Source organism: Lepidothrix coronata, unplaced genomic scaffold, assembly GCF_001604755.1.
Source record: "Lepidothrix coronata isolate B3197 unplaced genomic scaffold, Lepidothrix_coronata-1.0 Scaffold120, whole genome shotgun sequence".
Taxonomy (NCBI): domain Eukaryota; kingdom Metazoa; phylum Chordata; class Aves; order Passeriformes; family Pipridae; genus Lepidothrix; species Lepidothrix coronata.
In genome coordinates this window covers 1,694,671-1,709,543 of record NW_016690300.1, presented here as the reverse complement: position 1 = coordinate 1,709,543, position 14,873 = coordinate 1,694,671, and the positions used below count along the sequence as shown (strand labels likewise).

General features: G+C 42.6%; 1 protein-coding gene across 3 annotated transcripts in view; it reads right to left on the bottom strand.

Moving 5' to 3' along the window:
• PXYLP1 (2-phosphoxylose phosphatase 1) overlaps positions 1-14,873 on the bottom strand; it is an 83,771-nt gene that overhangs the window by 37,733 nt on the left and 31,165 nt on the right. The window contains exon 1 of one of the 3 annotated variants that reach the window (XM_017825586.1): positions 10,008-10,071. The exons of 1 other annotated variant lie outside the window; for it this stretch is intronic. The gene's annotated coding sequence lies outside the window, so the exon portion shown is untranslated. Of the gene's footprint in view, positions 1-2,029; positions 2,053-10,007; positions 10,072-14,873 lie in introns of those variants that run through there. One more of the 3 variants, XM_017825589.1, reaches the window with a different exon arrangement.

The window sequence follows — 14,873 nt, the reverse complement described above, 5'->3', positions numbered from 1 at the left end:
TGTCTCTTCACTGCAAAAGAAAGTTTTAAATTATCTTTTTGATATAGCTACATCTGTAGGCTTATTTTTCTGACAAAACCTGTTCTGAAGACATCTGAAATGAAGGTGAAAGCTCCTGATACAATTCTAATGAAAATGTCTGCCTTGGCTTTCACTTTAACCTGTGATGCTCCACCAGTTAATCCCCAGCCACTGGGCAGCAGCCCACCAGGCAGTACATTTTTCACCTACTAAAACCCACAAGTCCAGAGAACTCCAGACAGTGAGGAACTTCATACTCTTGAATTGGCAAGTGCAGAACATAGTTGAGTCAGTAAGTGGCACAAGCCAAACCTTTTCTTTGGTGCTTCAAGGGATTTGCTTTTTTTACTGCAGGAATGAAAAGCAGTGGCTGGGATTGACATGACCAAATCGACCAGTGCTATAAAGATCTGTGGCAAGCACCAGACAGAGAGGAAATGGGAACACTCAATTCTCTGGTCAGCACGACCTGCTTAGCTACTGGTGCTTGTAATTGTCACAGTGAGGAAACCCTCACAAAACCCCCACAGCCGACTGTAACAGCAGCAGTGTAAAGTGGGCAGAGGATCCCTGCAACACTGCAGCTGCATTTTGCACAGCATCACAAAGTAACACAGCCAGCACCTGTGACACTGTTACCCACAGTTCTTCATTTTCCCACTGGAAAGGAACAAGCATTCTTTCTTTTTAAAAAGAATTTTTATGAGAAATAGGTCACAACACTTGGTGCAAAAAAAAACGTATTTCTAAAAAGAGTAAAACCAGCTCATCATGGAAAATATTAAATAAAACCTGCTTGGTAATGTTACTCATGTTAGCCCACCCCACGACTGAAGCTGGAACTCAGTAACCACAGAATGCACAAACCTCAACTGAAAGTACAAACAGGTCAGCAGTCGCATTACAAAGAAAAAAAACCCAAACAAATAAACAACCTAAGCAAAGATAAGGAAAGCCATGGTAAAAGAAAAAAAAAAAAAAACCAACAAAAAAAGCCATGTACCACTCCAGAGTAGCCAGGCACAGAAACAGCAGGAAGCTGTGCCTGTCCAACAAAGCATGGCTACATGTTGATATGTACAAACTAAAAGTTACTTATTATAATTTTATTTTTTTAATTAGTTTAGCAGCAAGTATCTGATTTAAAAAAAAAAAAAACTAAGTTGCTTAAGCATAATATATTTTAGTACATTAAAGTGTCTACATCTAAATTTCTCTTTTTTTCCCTATTCCGAGTTTCTCCCTTACCTAATCAGTAATAAAATCCTCAAAGTGACCCAGCTGGTCTTGTGATGTGCAAAAGACAGTGGCCCAGCAGTGCTGCCCACTCTGTCAAAGCAACCAGCACAAGCTCCCACTTCATAAAAGCTGAGGGATCAAACAGATCTTACTCAAACAATTTTGCCCCTCTCTCCAGCACTCATTATTTTTGCTGTGCAGCAAATTTACCACTGAATTTAATCAGTCAGCAAGGGTGACAGAAGAGATGAAGGGACCATTAGCAAGGCTGAAAACTGACCACACCTCAAAGATAATCCACTGTTCTCAATATAAAAGGTCCACTTGACTCCAAAATCTTTGCTTTTAAATCTCAAGGTGCACAAGCTGATGAATCGGTGATCATTTCAAACACCTCTTTCTCCCAACCAGCTTTGAGGTTTGAGCAGGACTCTCATACAGTTTTACTCTGGAAATTCTGGAAAAATCATCTTCAGCTTACATCCTTCAGAGGACTGTTTCCATCTTTTGAACTCTGCCCCATTCAATCACCGTTATGAGCTGCCTTCTTTCAGAGATCAGATGCTCAGAGACACAAGCAGAACAACTGTTTACGTCGTTTAGGTTTGCGTTTGATTTTTTCCAGTCTAAGTCCTTTAGAATATAACATACAAGTCTATGAATCTCTTGAAATTGGGCAATAAACACAACCATGCAGAGACATCTATATTCAAGTTTTGTGCATTAATGTCACAGTTAATGTAATGTAACATTAGAACATTACAACTACCTTTTATGGGTTTCCCAGCACTGGAAGTTCACTTATTTTGCAGCCAGAGATCTCCCAGTTTCTGGAGCTTCCTTAAATTTACATCAGCGTTCTGATTACATGATGCCCATGTTATCTTGAACAAAGACAACTGAGAAAAAAAGAAAAGTATGGGAACTGCTAAAAAGCATGAAAAGATCATTAAGTGTTGGATTTTATATATTTTTTCACCCTTGCACAGCATACCCTGCAGGTGTGTCAGCTCACCTCCTCTGCACTCTGACCACTAATACATGAAGAAAACTATAGTTTTAAAATATAAATATCTAACTCCTTTAGTCATTGCCCTAAATCATCTTTTCCTTCTCTATGCTCTGCTATTCCTAAAATTACCAGCATATGTGAGAGAAGTTCTGAACAGTTGCAATTCAGACATAATTTCCATGACCTGCACAACCTTCTGTTAAAAACAAATAAATAAAAATATTTTAAATTTAATCTCCTTTCCCCCTCTTCCCAGGAGACTTATCCTTTAGAGATTCCACTTGGAGATAGCTTACCTTCATGCCCAGGCTCCAGCAGCATCCTGGTGGCAAAGGCATATTTCCTCCTACCAGCCTCACAATTCTATTTATAAAGAACATCAAGTGTTCCCATCAGCCAGGACACAGGGGTGACATGCCCCTGCCCCGAGGAACTTAACAGGAGTCTAAATTAGCTCTGACTGTCAAAAAAGAGAAAATGCAGGATTGCACATAGAAACAATTATGGAATGTTTATTTCAACATGTCTGTAGTCTCCTTTATGTTCTGCTTTCTCCCAGATTTAGATACCTGTTTAGATCAGAGGACAAAGTGATGGTCAGCATCAAAATTCATGCTTTGCAGTTCATGCATCCTCTCTCTTTTGATTAGTACTTTTAGTCATACTTGTTAGTCACTGATGCTCTGATGTCAGTTCACTCTGGGGCCTCAGAGCAGAACCGAGAACCTCTGTGCCCGAGTTCTGCTCCACATTATGGGAAACACCCAGGGAAAGCTCCACATGGCACCACAGGAACCTTTGAAGGCCAGTCCTTCAGCAGAGATGTCTGTTTGGCACCACCAACACTGCTGTAAGGTCTCAGAGTGCAGCAGAATCTCTGAGGATGAATGTGGTTTGGAATCTGAAGCTGCATTTTGGACAGAACAAGATACAGCATGGACTGCTTCCCTTCAAACCACGGAGAGGCTTCACTGTTGTGCTACAGTCTACCAATAAAATCCAATCTATAATAAAATCTGTCAAATGACAAAGCTTAGAACAGAGTTGAAATAATGATAGATCAGAAACCATTTCCCTTTTTAAAGAGTCAGACTTCATGGCATACCCAAATTGCAAGTACTGAAGAGACTACTGCAGTTCCTTTGCAGCTTAACACATCTCATTTTCATATTCCTTTAAGGAGCTGCTGAAAATTCTCCATGCTTGGGCCTTTGGTTTTCCAACTATGGTTTTATAGGTATCACATGGTTTACTTGTCTGAACAGCAAATGTATGAGAGCATGAAATATTTCCAGGAGTAGATGTCCTTAACTGTGGTTTCTTCTAATCCACCTAAACACTTAGTTCAAGAGATCCTTGCATTCAGACAGACTTCTCAGTGAGTGCTTTGATCTGCCCTTGATTACTTCTTTTTGGCTGGAAACAATGTCAGTGTCCTACAGCTGTACATGTTACTGTGTAGAAACCTGAAAAAAGTTGCAGTCAACAATGACCCACCAGTCCAGCACATCACTTTGGAGGCTCTGTATGAATCAAGTTCTAACATCTAGGAAAATCTGTCACAAGCCCAACTCTCCATCATCCACTTCAGGAATGTCCCCATATTACTATTCCTTTTCCTATGCAATAATGAGTCATACATGTCTCTGAACTTCAGAGAAAGTAAAAACAAAACCAAAGGAAGTTCTTTTACTTCCTTAAAGGAAACTGAGCAACTCTTTTTTAACATTATTATGAAACTTGAAAGAAACCTTATGATTTTGATGGCTCCAGGCCAGAACTGAATATTAACTGGCAGCAAAACCATTCCGGAACATACAGATACTTAAATAATTCTTAAAAAACAGCACCAGAATGGAATTATTTTAAACTTACAATTTTAAAAGGGTATACCATATGCTTGTAATTGTATGAGCAGAGATCCTAATCACACCCAGATCACAGCCAGTGGCTGATCAGATAACACCACAGCTCCAAAGAGCAGCACTTAGAGTGCTTGAATTATGAAATGATTTTCAAGGGGTTTTTAAGTTACGATTTTACTTTTTACAGTTTCAATTGTTTAAACAACTCCATGTCCTACCATAACACTCCCCTCTGCATCCATTTCCTTTGAACATGCCTCTGAACAGGAACCTGCCTCCTTCTGCTCCTGCATCAGGGGTTGTGTTTTGCTGCAAATACCTTCTTTTGGCACTCACTTCGAAAGCAAACACTGCAGGGGTGCACTCAAAGCTAGTTGTGATTAACCAGTGAAGTCACATTGAATAAACAGATCAGCGAAGAAAGCTCATAAATGCAGAAAAATGCTTATTTTCCCACACAGGCTCAAAGTTATCCCATCCAATGTTTGAGATGAAGTTAGTATTAAGGACAGCATTTTCTTCCGCATGTCAGCTCTCCCACTCAGGTTAGATGGATCTGAACTCCCAAATCTGCCCTTCTTTTAATTCCAGATGACCTTATACTGGGTTAGTTTATAACCTACCTGCACACACACACATTCTAATATGAGAGGTCCCACACCTGCAGTTCTCAGGAGTTCACACAGGTTGATTTGCTCACAGTATTCCAACTGAATGGACTTGGGGAAATTCTAGTTAAGTCAAAAGAGACACTGACTTAATAATCTCTTCAGCCTACTCACCATCCCGTCTCATATCCTGTCTTCAGCTGCTCCTTCATCCCTCACCCTCTGGAATCATGGCTAGAATCCGAACCCACCCAGTTCCCCTGGCCCTTCACTCACAAGCTCCACCTATAACCACTACCCAGCTATGCCTTCAGCTCACCCTAAAATTGTCATTTTACATCTGGTGATTTGGCCTTTACCAAGAGCTTTCCAGGAAGTAAAACACAATTTTACTAAATTAGCTAAATTATATACGTGAAAAATGTCAGTGCAACAACCTGATGTTAGAAGTATTTGTGCAAGAGGGATGGAATGGCTAACACTGATTTCATTACCCATTACATTTCTATTCTATCCTTGTGCTCGAGCGGTATTTTGACCTTCATCCCAAAAGATGTTTCTCCTGACTTCTCCCTGCTACAAGATTCCATCTTATTATTATATGCCAGGTCACCCAAAACTTCCATATTCAACCACCTCTATGCAATCTCAAGGATCCAAAATTACAGGGTAGACACAGGCTTCTGTTTCTCTTCCAAATGGAAAACTTTTGCCTCTTCACAGGCTATACTATTGTCCATTGCAGCAACAACAACTGGCAGCTCATACTGGAGAGGAAAAAAAGGAAAAAAGAAAGGGGGAAAAAAAAAGACTAAACAGAGTTTATTCAGCAATTTTGTCATCTTCCTGCAATCTAACCCCAGAATGGTGATTACTCAGATGCATTAGCAGACATTCAGCATTTTCTGCTGCCCTTTCTTTCCCACAGCACTGTACAACTGCCAACTTGCCTGGCTGCTGGAGAGCTGAGTGGGGAATAACATCGGCATCACACTGGGAACACTGCTGTGCTCCTGGCAAAGGGCATGCCTGGCTTTTCCCTTGATCCTCAGGGCAGCAGCACAAGTTAACCACTGGAAACACGTCATGTTACAGCTACAGACAACTGAACACACAGGTGCAGGCAGAGGAGTTATTTCTTCAAAAGGAAAAACAAAAACAAAAACAGTGCTGCCATTAAACACGATGTCCCAGCATTTCCTCAGAAAGGCCCATTGGGCCACACTTTTGTTGCTTAGCTGGTTTTATAATTTATCACCCCACAGAAGCTCCTTATGAAGGTACCCAAAGGTCTTCAGAGACAGAAACACAAGCCTGTGTTCAGACTCCAGAAGCAATCAGTAAACCAACATCATAATGACAGATGCAAGAAAGATGAACAAAGGAAGAAAAATATGGCTTTGTCCTTTTAAAATAGTCATTTACAACAGAGCGTAGCAGACATTTGCAGGGTCTTACACCAGCCACTGCTAGCACTGGGAAATCATAGTACAGTATCTTCCACTACATACGTAACTGAAATTTATCACAGACATGGAAACAAAGTTCTAATATTTATTTTTATATTTTCACAAGGGAAGCCATGAATTACATGACAATTTCCGGGGGAAACTGACTTCATTCTTGGTACATAATAAAATTTGAGGTGGCTGCAGAAACTATGAATGGACCAGCTGGAAAACAACCACTGAGTAGGATTTCCAAGCAGCAGTTCTGAATGACTTTACCATGTGGCACAAACAAATAGGCCTAATTATTTCAGCTTCCAAAAATCAGAATCAGTTATTTTTAAGAAATCTGCCAGCTGTCTAGCTGTTCAAAGCACAGTTAGTTTCTCTAATCAATATGAAATACCCTGTCAATCATACTCTGAATTCTCTGCCTGTCATCAGAACCACTTAGTGCATAATCACACACTTACCATCCACCTTTGTAGCTCTCCTGGCAAATGTTCCTATTATCAGCTTGCACAATGAAAAAAATGCTTTTTTTGCTGCTTAGGATGACCTATTACATTGATGATTCAGGCATTATCTGATTTTTTAAAAACAATAATAAGTGCCATTTGTCACAGTACACCTTCCCACTCCTTATTTCTTCACTGAGCAAGAAAATGTCTCACCCAGCTGTAATCAGAGACTACCTAATACTTTCAAGACAAACAAGAACATTAATTTTGAATTCTACCCTAAACTCAATGCCACAAAACAAGCCACATGGGCAAAGCTCACATGCTCCTGCATTGACGTGCATCAGGACTCATGTATCCTCCCCTACAAGTTTTAGGCAATAAAATTTCCCAAACTTTTCTGCCCTAAATGATTTGCAAAGCCAAATGCTTGTTTCAAGGTACTCTTGGTGGGATTCACTGAAGTGCAGCCTGGTTTTAACAGAATATGAAGCGTGTCATGGTCTGTATGATATTTCTAGCAGTTTTCTGAATACTGCTATATGAACCTTCAGTTGTCACCATCCTTTATGCAGCTTTATGATCAACTGTTTCCAGTTCTGTTTCTGTGTAACTTATACCATACACTGTCCTGCATTTACATTCCCTGTTATGGAAAACATTTTGGAAAGCATTTTGAAGAAGAAAAAAAGAAAATACGTATATTGTTGCAGTACTGATAAAATATTGTGCTTTATTTTAGTACAAGTCCAGTAAAATTACCATGACACTAAAACCCATGCAAGTAGAAATCCTGCATGAAATCTACATCTAAAGTCTCCTCCCAGGTGTTTGACATTTCCTCCCCTTTTGCTGCACAACTTAAGTTTTCTTTTTTGTATATAATTTCCCACCCAAGCTAGAGTATTTTTAAATACATCCTTCTGAACAGGTTTGACCCAAAGTACACTGTCCAACATTTGGGCATTTCTTTTTAAGCAGATCTTTCCCCACCCAGGCTCCTGTCTAGCAGTGTTTGTCTGTTCTACTCCAGTGCCTGCCTCCTCCTTTTGGTAGAGGCCCTTGAAGGCTCCACCCTCTTGGACAATTAAGGTACCACCACCTCCTTTGTAGCACCCATCATAAATCTAAATCATAAAGCATATGTTAGTAGGTGGCTTAACATTTAATTCCTATGCTAATTTGATTTATGTTTGTGAGCAACACATACCTCACAGTGGTTTTTCACTTAATTAATTGCCAATGTTTTTTTATTAGTCAAAAGATAAAATCTTGGGGAGATGAGAGAATATGCAACTAGAACTGACCATAAATACAGATAAAAGCCACACTTAGGACCACATGAATCCACCATTCCTCTTCTGGGCAATAACGTGCAGATACACTTGTGATACAAAGCTTTTATACCTAAATATATATATATATTTTTTTTTTTTTACATCTGCAACTTCAGGAGAAAAAGTATCCAAAAAAAATTAAACTGAAGTCTAGTTTCAAAGGTCCCCTAAGAGATTACGAAAATGAACAAAGACCTACATAAGAAACCTCACAGGACACTTAAGGTTTCATTCGTCTAAGGAGGTCATGATAAATATGGAAAAATATACACCCCATTGTAAAACCACTGGAGGAAGCAAACTTCCTGGGGGACAGGGGGTTTGGCAAAACCTGAAGCATTGCTTCTGTGTGCCTTCACTCCAAGATGCCCACTTTTAAAACTAAAAGAGAAAGCCCAAAAGACAAATGAAGGCTGTTAGAGAAAAGCAAGTTCACGATCACGAAACTGAAGCCATATAATTAAAAGCCTGCAACCCAACCTGAGCCCCACCTCTGCCCAGGGACACTGGTACAGACACACTGGTTCAGTTACACCAAAGCACTTTTACAGTTCTGGTGTTGTCAGACCTTCATATGAGACCCTGCTACTCCTCAGTGCTTCCTTTCCCCCAGAACAGGGAGCTTTTTCAGTATGTATTGAATCCTATAAAAAGTAATATTTCAGCACTACTGAGTTTACATAAAATATTTAAGAGACTACAATTAAAAGCCATTAGAGAGAGAAGCATCTGTGTTTTAACCATGTGCACTACTTGTAGTTACCTTTTTGAGAAGATTAAAATTAAGCAGCTTTTGCTTTTCATCCCACTCACACCCTCCCACTACAAATTCTGTCTGAGCTAATCCTCCTTCTACAGACGTCAAAACAGGGCATAAGTATTACAGCTACTTACTGCCAAAATGTGCTGGTTTAATATCCCATTACTATTGTAATACTGGCACAATAACTTATTATATGTGACAGCTTTAGCAGTTAGTCAAGGATAGAGCCACTTATTCACTAGGTTTTTTTTCACCACATAAAACTATATTTGTAAAATTTGTAAAAGAGAAAATTTAAGGTCTGAACTCAGACTATGATGCTAGACAAAATAAAAGGCTTGTAAGGTCATTACACACTGTCTTCTCACTCTGTAATTTCCACTATCAAAGAATTCATGTAAAGTGACCTGTCCGGAAATTCAGGTCACAGTATTTACAAATACACTGTTTAACCCTTTATTTTCCGGCATTTTAAAATATACTTTTACAGATTTTTGTTTCACTATTATTTTGTAAGGGCCACATTCTGCATGAAGGCCAAGCCAATGTCCATGTCAGAACACACTTCCAATGAAAAGTCCATGCTTGTCAAAATGTTCAGTGTTATTCTTCAGGAACCTGCGGCACAGAAACACACTAAGAAGTCTGTTCAAGGCTCTAAAAATATCTAGGTTAAGTATGTGCAGAGAAAGGGGCTGCCATGGGATACACTAAAGACAACAGGCATCAGAAAACAGGTGAACTCAGTAAGTTCCTCCAACTCCGGCCACAGTGTATCCAACAATAGGTGACACAGTATCTGTCCCTGGAGCGGCACAGCAGCTCCGCACCCTGGAGCCCCCGCCAGCCCAGGCGGGGGACACGAGCGGGGCTGTCAGCGCGGGGGTGCCGAGCGCCGTCCAAGGGGGCTGTGCTGCCGCTCCGCCCGCACACGCCGAGCCGAGCCCGCGGGTACCGGGAGCTGGTGCCCGTCCGCCCCCGGGGCCCCGCCGGCCGTCGGGGGCAGCTCGCACCGGCCGAGCCCCCCGGTCCGCCCCGCTGCCGCCGCGCTCCGGCCGCCCCGGACCCTGCGCGGCCCCCGGAGCCGCACCCCCTCCGCGCCCGGGCGGCGGCAGCGACCGCCCCGCCGGCGCCGCCGGGTCCGTACCGGGGCGGGAGCACCGCGGGCACCGCCGGGTCCGCACCAGGGCACCGGCGCTCCCCGGCAGCGCGCCCCGGGCGCCGTCCCACCTGCCCGGGCAGCGGCCCCTTACCTGCTCGGCGCCTCGTCCCGGGGCCGGTGCCGGTGGCGGTGCCGTGGCCGGAGCTGGAGCCGCCGCCTCGCCACGGCCGCGGCTCCGCGCCCGCCGCGCGCCCGACCCGCCCGAGCGCCGCCCCCGAGCGGCCACGGCGCCCGCCCGCGCCCCCTGCCGGACACCGCCCCCGGCGCGGGGGGACCGCCCCGAGCCCGCCGGGGCTGCGCCCGCCGACACGGGACGGGACGGGACGGGCGGGTCCCACAGCCAGGTGCGGGTCCCACAGGTGCTGCTGCCTGGGGCACACGCAGTTTTAGCCCTCAGCGGCCGCCTTATTTCACGGCCACAGCTGCGGAGAGCAGCGAGAGGCACTGGGGCCAACAGCGGGCACCTGATCCGAGTTACCCACTCCCCAGCTCTGTTTTTCAACTTCCCGCTGCTTCAGCTCCTAGCGTTGGAGTGGATGGCCATCGGCTCCCCGGAGATGCGGCACAAGCATCTCCCGCAGCTGAGCGAAGTTGTTACTGCTGCTGACTCCGCTGGCATGTTCTTCTCATACTTAACTCACCGGGAGTGCAAATGGAAGCTGTCACGGCCCTTTGGAATGCCACAAATTTCAATACAAAGATAGAACAAACATATTCTCTTGTACAGCTGATACAAGTGAGTTCATTCCATAACTTGCTCAGTACTCGGCAAGATTTGTTCCCAACAAAGCAGCTCCGAGCTAACCAGCCTACCCCCCCACAGGAGGGGATTCTGCTCCACCAACAGGAGGACTTGTTCAATCCTACAAGCTGATCATCTTTGAAATACACCAATTTTTCATGTATCCCTAAACTAGATTCTGAAATCAATTCTGCAGATTTGGGTAATGCCCTAATTCCCTTTACACACGTACTCAGACACGTCGATGCAGAATCTGTGCGAATGCTGGGTGATCAAAGGAGATGCACTGACACTGAACATTTGGCACCAATGTCTATGGCAAAGGGCTGTCAGGTGTCTTGTTGCAGTCAGGAGGCACCTCAAAGAGTGTACATGGTTCACATACTCCTGTGGTTCCACTTGCAACCCTGGATACTTCTACCAGCTTCCAACTGTGCTGTCACACTGCTCTGCCAAACAAGCAGACACACGTATCTCTCTGGCCTCTACTCTCAGGTCAGAGTGACCAGTGGTCAATGCCCCGCAAATTGCAGCATGGAGCCACTTTTTCTCTCTTTGATATTGCACATTCACAGAGTCAACATACCCAGCAAAAAGACCAGGCTCATTTTTCTGGCTAAAGTCGTACTTTTGCCTGACTGGTGTGATTTCACCTGGAAACATGCTGAGGTTCTCCATCCTTCTGTTTGGGATAACAAGTAGAAGTTAATCTAGTTTTGTCCGACAGACTGCACAGTGGTGTGGAAAGCAGTTGTCCAGCTGCAGGCCAGAAGGGTGGAGCCTTTACCAACTGCTGCTCTCTACAAACCATCCCCAGAGCTGCTGAGCAGCAGGGTGGTTGGCCTGCCAACTGACTGCTGCACATCAAACGCAGGCGCAGCTGTTCTTCCCTGCACCAGCATCACATCAGATTACAGCTAATTGATCATAACGATTTTCTTGGGTTTTTATAAGACCAGTGCCAACCATCTGAAAAGGAATGACGTACAGAAGAGTAGAAGACAAACCATGGGCCCCTGGATGTGGACAGTGAGATTTCTGACTGTCATTCACCAGATCCTTTAGGGCATGTTACAATTGCATAATGCCCAACAATAGCACAAAGAAATCTGTCCTTTTCCTACTCAAAAAGCAGAAGATACATTGCAGAAAAATCATCTCCATATGGAAACAGTGATTTACCACGATGACAAATGCTTGCCAGGGCAGTCACATTTCTACCTCCCTCTAGAGCAAAGTGCAGTTCAAAAAGGATTTGGGATTCAGAAACTGTCAATCTGTTCTCCATGGAATAAAAGGATTTAATTTTCTCCACAGGATTTTTTTTTTGCTTTGGAGAATAAAATACGCTTGTCTATATACACGAAAGAAATCAACTTCCTTAGAGATAGTCATTATGATATTTATAAAACAATTTATCCTGTACTAAAAAGTTGTTAATATCCTGAAAATGTCTCTGCAGAAACCACATACACTTGGATTTTAAAGATTAAATTAGAAGAGAACGAAGTGAATACTCACAGGACAGAGCAACTGCAGCTACTGTCCTTGGAGCAGACACTGAGTTATGCACAGCCCCACCATATCACCTCACTTGATATTACCAACTGGTCTACTTTCTGCTACACACAGCATTATGCACCCAATGATAGTGCAAATACCATTTCATATCATCAAGATCTGCTTGTCTGGCAAATATTGTAAGGATGTCCTTAAAGTAGAGTGAATTAGCTATGAGCTAACAAAAATTTTGTTACATTAACAAAACAGTAGCCATAAGCATATCTAGGTGCTAAAACAGTAAGTTTGTTTGGTAGCATCAACCAACAGCTACTGAGACAATCCACTATCACATGTGGTCAAAACGCTGTGGTGCTCCTCTGGCTGACCTCAATCCCAAGAGGTAAACTGACAACCTGAATTAGAGAGGATAGGTCATGGTGAAATACAGCCCCACCAGCCAGGGAGGACAGTTCTCATTTTAGGGTTTACTTAGATTTTCAAGCTCCTGGCCGTAATCTTGTTGTTGTTGTTGTTTTGGGAATTATGCATATTCCAGCTGTTAGGTGGGGCTTTTTTCTCCGTCTCCTTCATTTCTAGTTACTGAGTCGTAGCAACTACACATTATTCTGTTTGCCAGTTTTTGAACAGGAGACTTCGGAGAGGCTACAGGTTGGTTCATAGCTGTCCTGCAGAAAAATTCTAACACACATAGTACATAATCAATTACATTTCACAGCATAAAATTATTCAATTTTCTATTCAATCCAACAGCTAATACTTCTGCAAGAAATGAGAATCAGGAAGGAAGCCTAAAGACTTTACCCAAAATACCAGCTAGATCCCAGCTACTGCCCAAAAGCCATGACAGTAATGGAGTGTAGTGCATAAGCCCCAGTGAGTGGGAACAAAGAGAGGCAAATTGATGCTCAACAGACAAGTTTTGCACATAAAGAGAGGTTTGGAGCACTTCTAAGCTATTGTACATTTGAACTGTGTGAGAGTATTTTATAAGAAGTAATATTTGTATACAGTGTTTCACTTCTAGGGTTATTTCTTCGCTGACAGTTTCAGACCCTCTAAGTCTGTGGGTGGGGATTTTTCTTCTGTTACGAACAGAAGAGTTTCAGTGGTGTGAAGCATTCTTTCAGTTCCACTGTTTAACTTGGGCTAGATTTCTCAGCTACATGCCTGAATGCTTCAGAGAGTCCTCATCTTCATCTAGTAAAAGGTGGCTTCTGATAATCCATCATTCTTAGCAAGCACTGTTTTCAGTTTCCTAATTGCTGACTTTGTGTCCTACTGCTTTTAAATATATTGAAGAAACAGACAATTCTGGAAGGAAACCCCTTTGGAAACAGTTATTTCTGTCTTCTTTTTGCCACCACATACCTGAGGTCTGATGTCACCTCTCTCAGTTGCTTTGTGCATGTTCCTGCACCATTCTGGGTGCCATGTGATGTATCTATCCAATGCCTTACAAAGTTAGCCCTGGTTTTATAGCTTTGTATGCCTTGATGACTCGTGTATACTTCAACACCATTCTCCTATAATTCCTGGGGTAACAATATCATTGCCCATTAAATTACCTCACTCTAAGTCTCATTGGATCTTCTGGAATCTTTTGATAATGTTGTAACTATTGGTCTAGATATGGTGCCACAGCCACTAACCCAGATTTCTGTAACTCTTCTTGCATTACAGCAGCTTCTGTTCTCCTCAGAGGCCGTCTATGATCTTATTCATCAGCATTTCTACATATATGGCTTTACAGCATTTAAATTATCTCTGCAGGGAGTCAGTCAATCCAACCCGCAAAGATGCCATTTTGCAGTGTATCATGATCATGTTAAATGCTACGTTTTCATCTCTTGCTGTCAGGCTTAACTTCCTGATAATATCATCACACTCAGCCTCATCAGTTTCAGCAGTAATCAAGTAATCAGTAATTAAAGTACATACTAGGAATATTACCACATATCTCGCTATTTTCCTCTACTCTTTCAAGGGTTGATTAAATCCCACATAATAATTACAAATTCTACATTGTTTGTAGGTAAAAAAAAAAAACACAGAAGAATATGCCTTATCTGACCGTACTTGCCAATATTACCTTTTCTCCTGGATAACATCATAGAAAATCCCATTTATTTTTCAGAGTGAACAGAATATTGCTGTTTGCTCATGACTCCGTGTCCTGGAGTATATAATAGCCCTTCATTTGGAGAATCACTTATTTAGTTGCAGGATTTAAAAAATAAATTAGGACCTCTGAACAAATATAACTTGGACAGTTGGTTTGGCCCATTACTTCTTCCTCCTTTTTTTTTTCCAAGTCCCACTGTCATGAAGCTGGATGCATACCAGTCACTGGATTAAAACACAGGCCTCTGATCCCAGAAGGTCTGTGTTTTATCCCAGCAGGATCCTGCATGGCCACAAGAGAATTGCCAGTGCATGTCAGGATAACAAAGACCAGTTAAGCTGTTCAACAGCAATGCAGTCAGCTACCAGAGAGGCAGTTTTAGCACTCATGGAACGGGTATCACCACATGGCAATTCTGCCTATCACATTCCAGTCGTGCTTTTTCTAAATGTGCAGAGTGACATATTTTGAAGAAAAGACCTTGTTTTCACTTCTTTATGGAGAAAGTACTGCAAACAGCAGAAACCACAAACTTAAATTTGGGGCTGAAGTTTCTGAAAGAGGAAGTG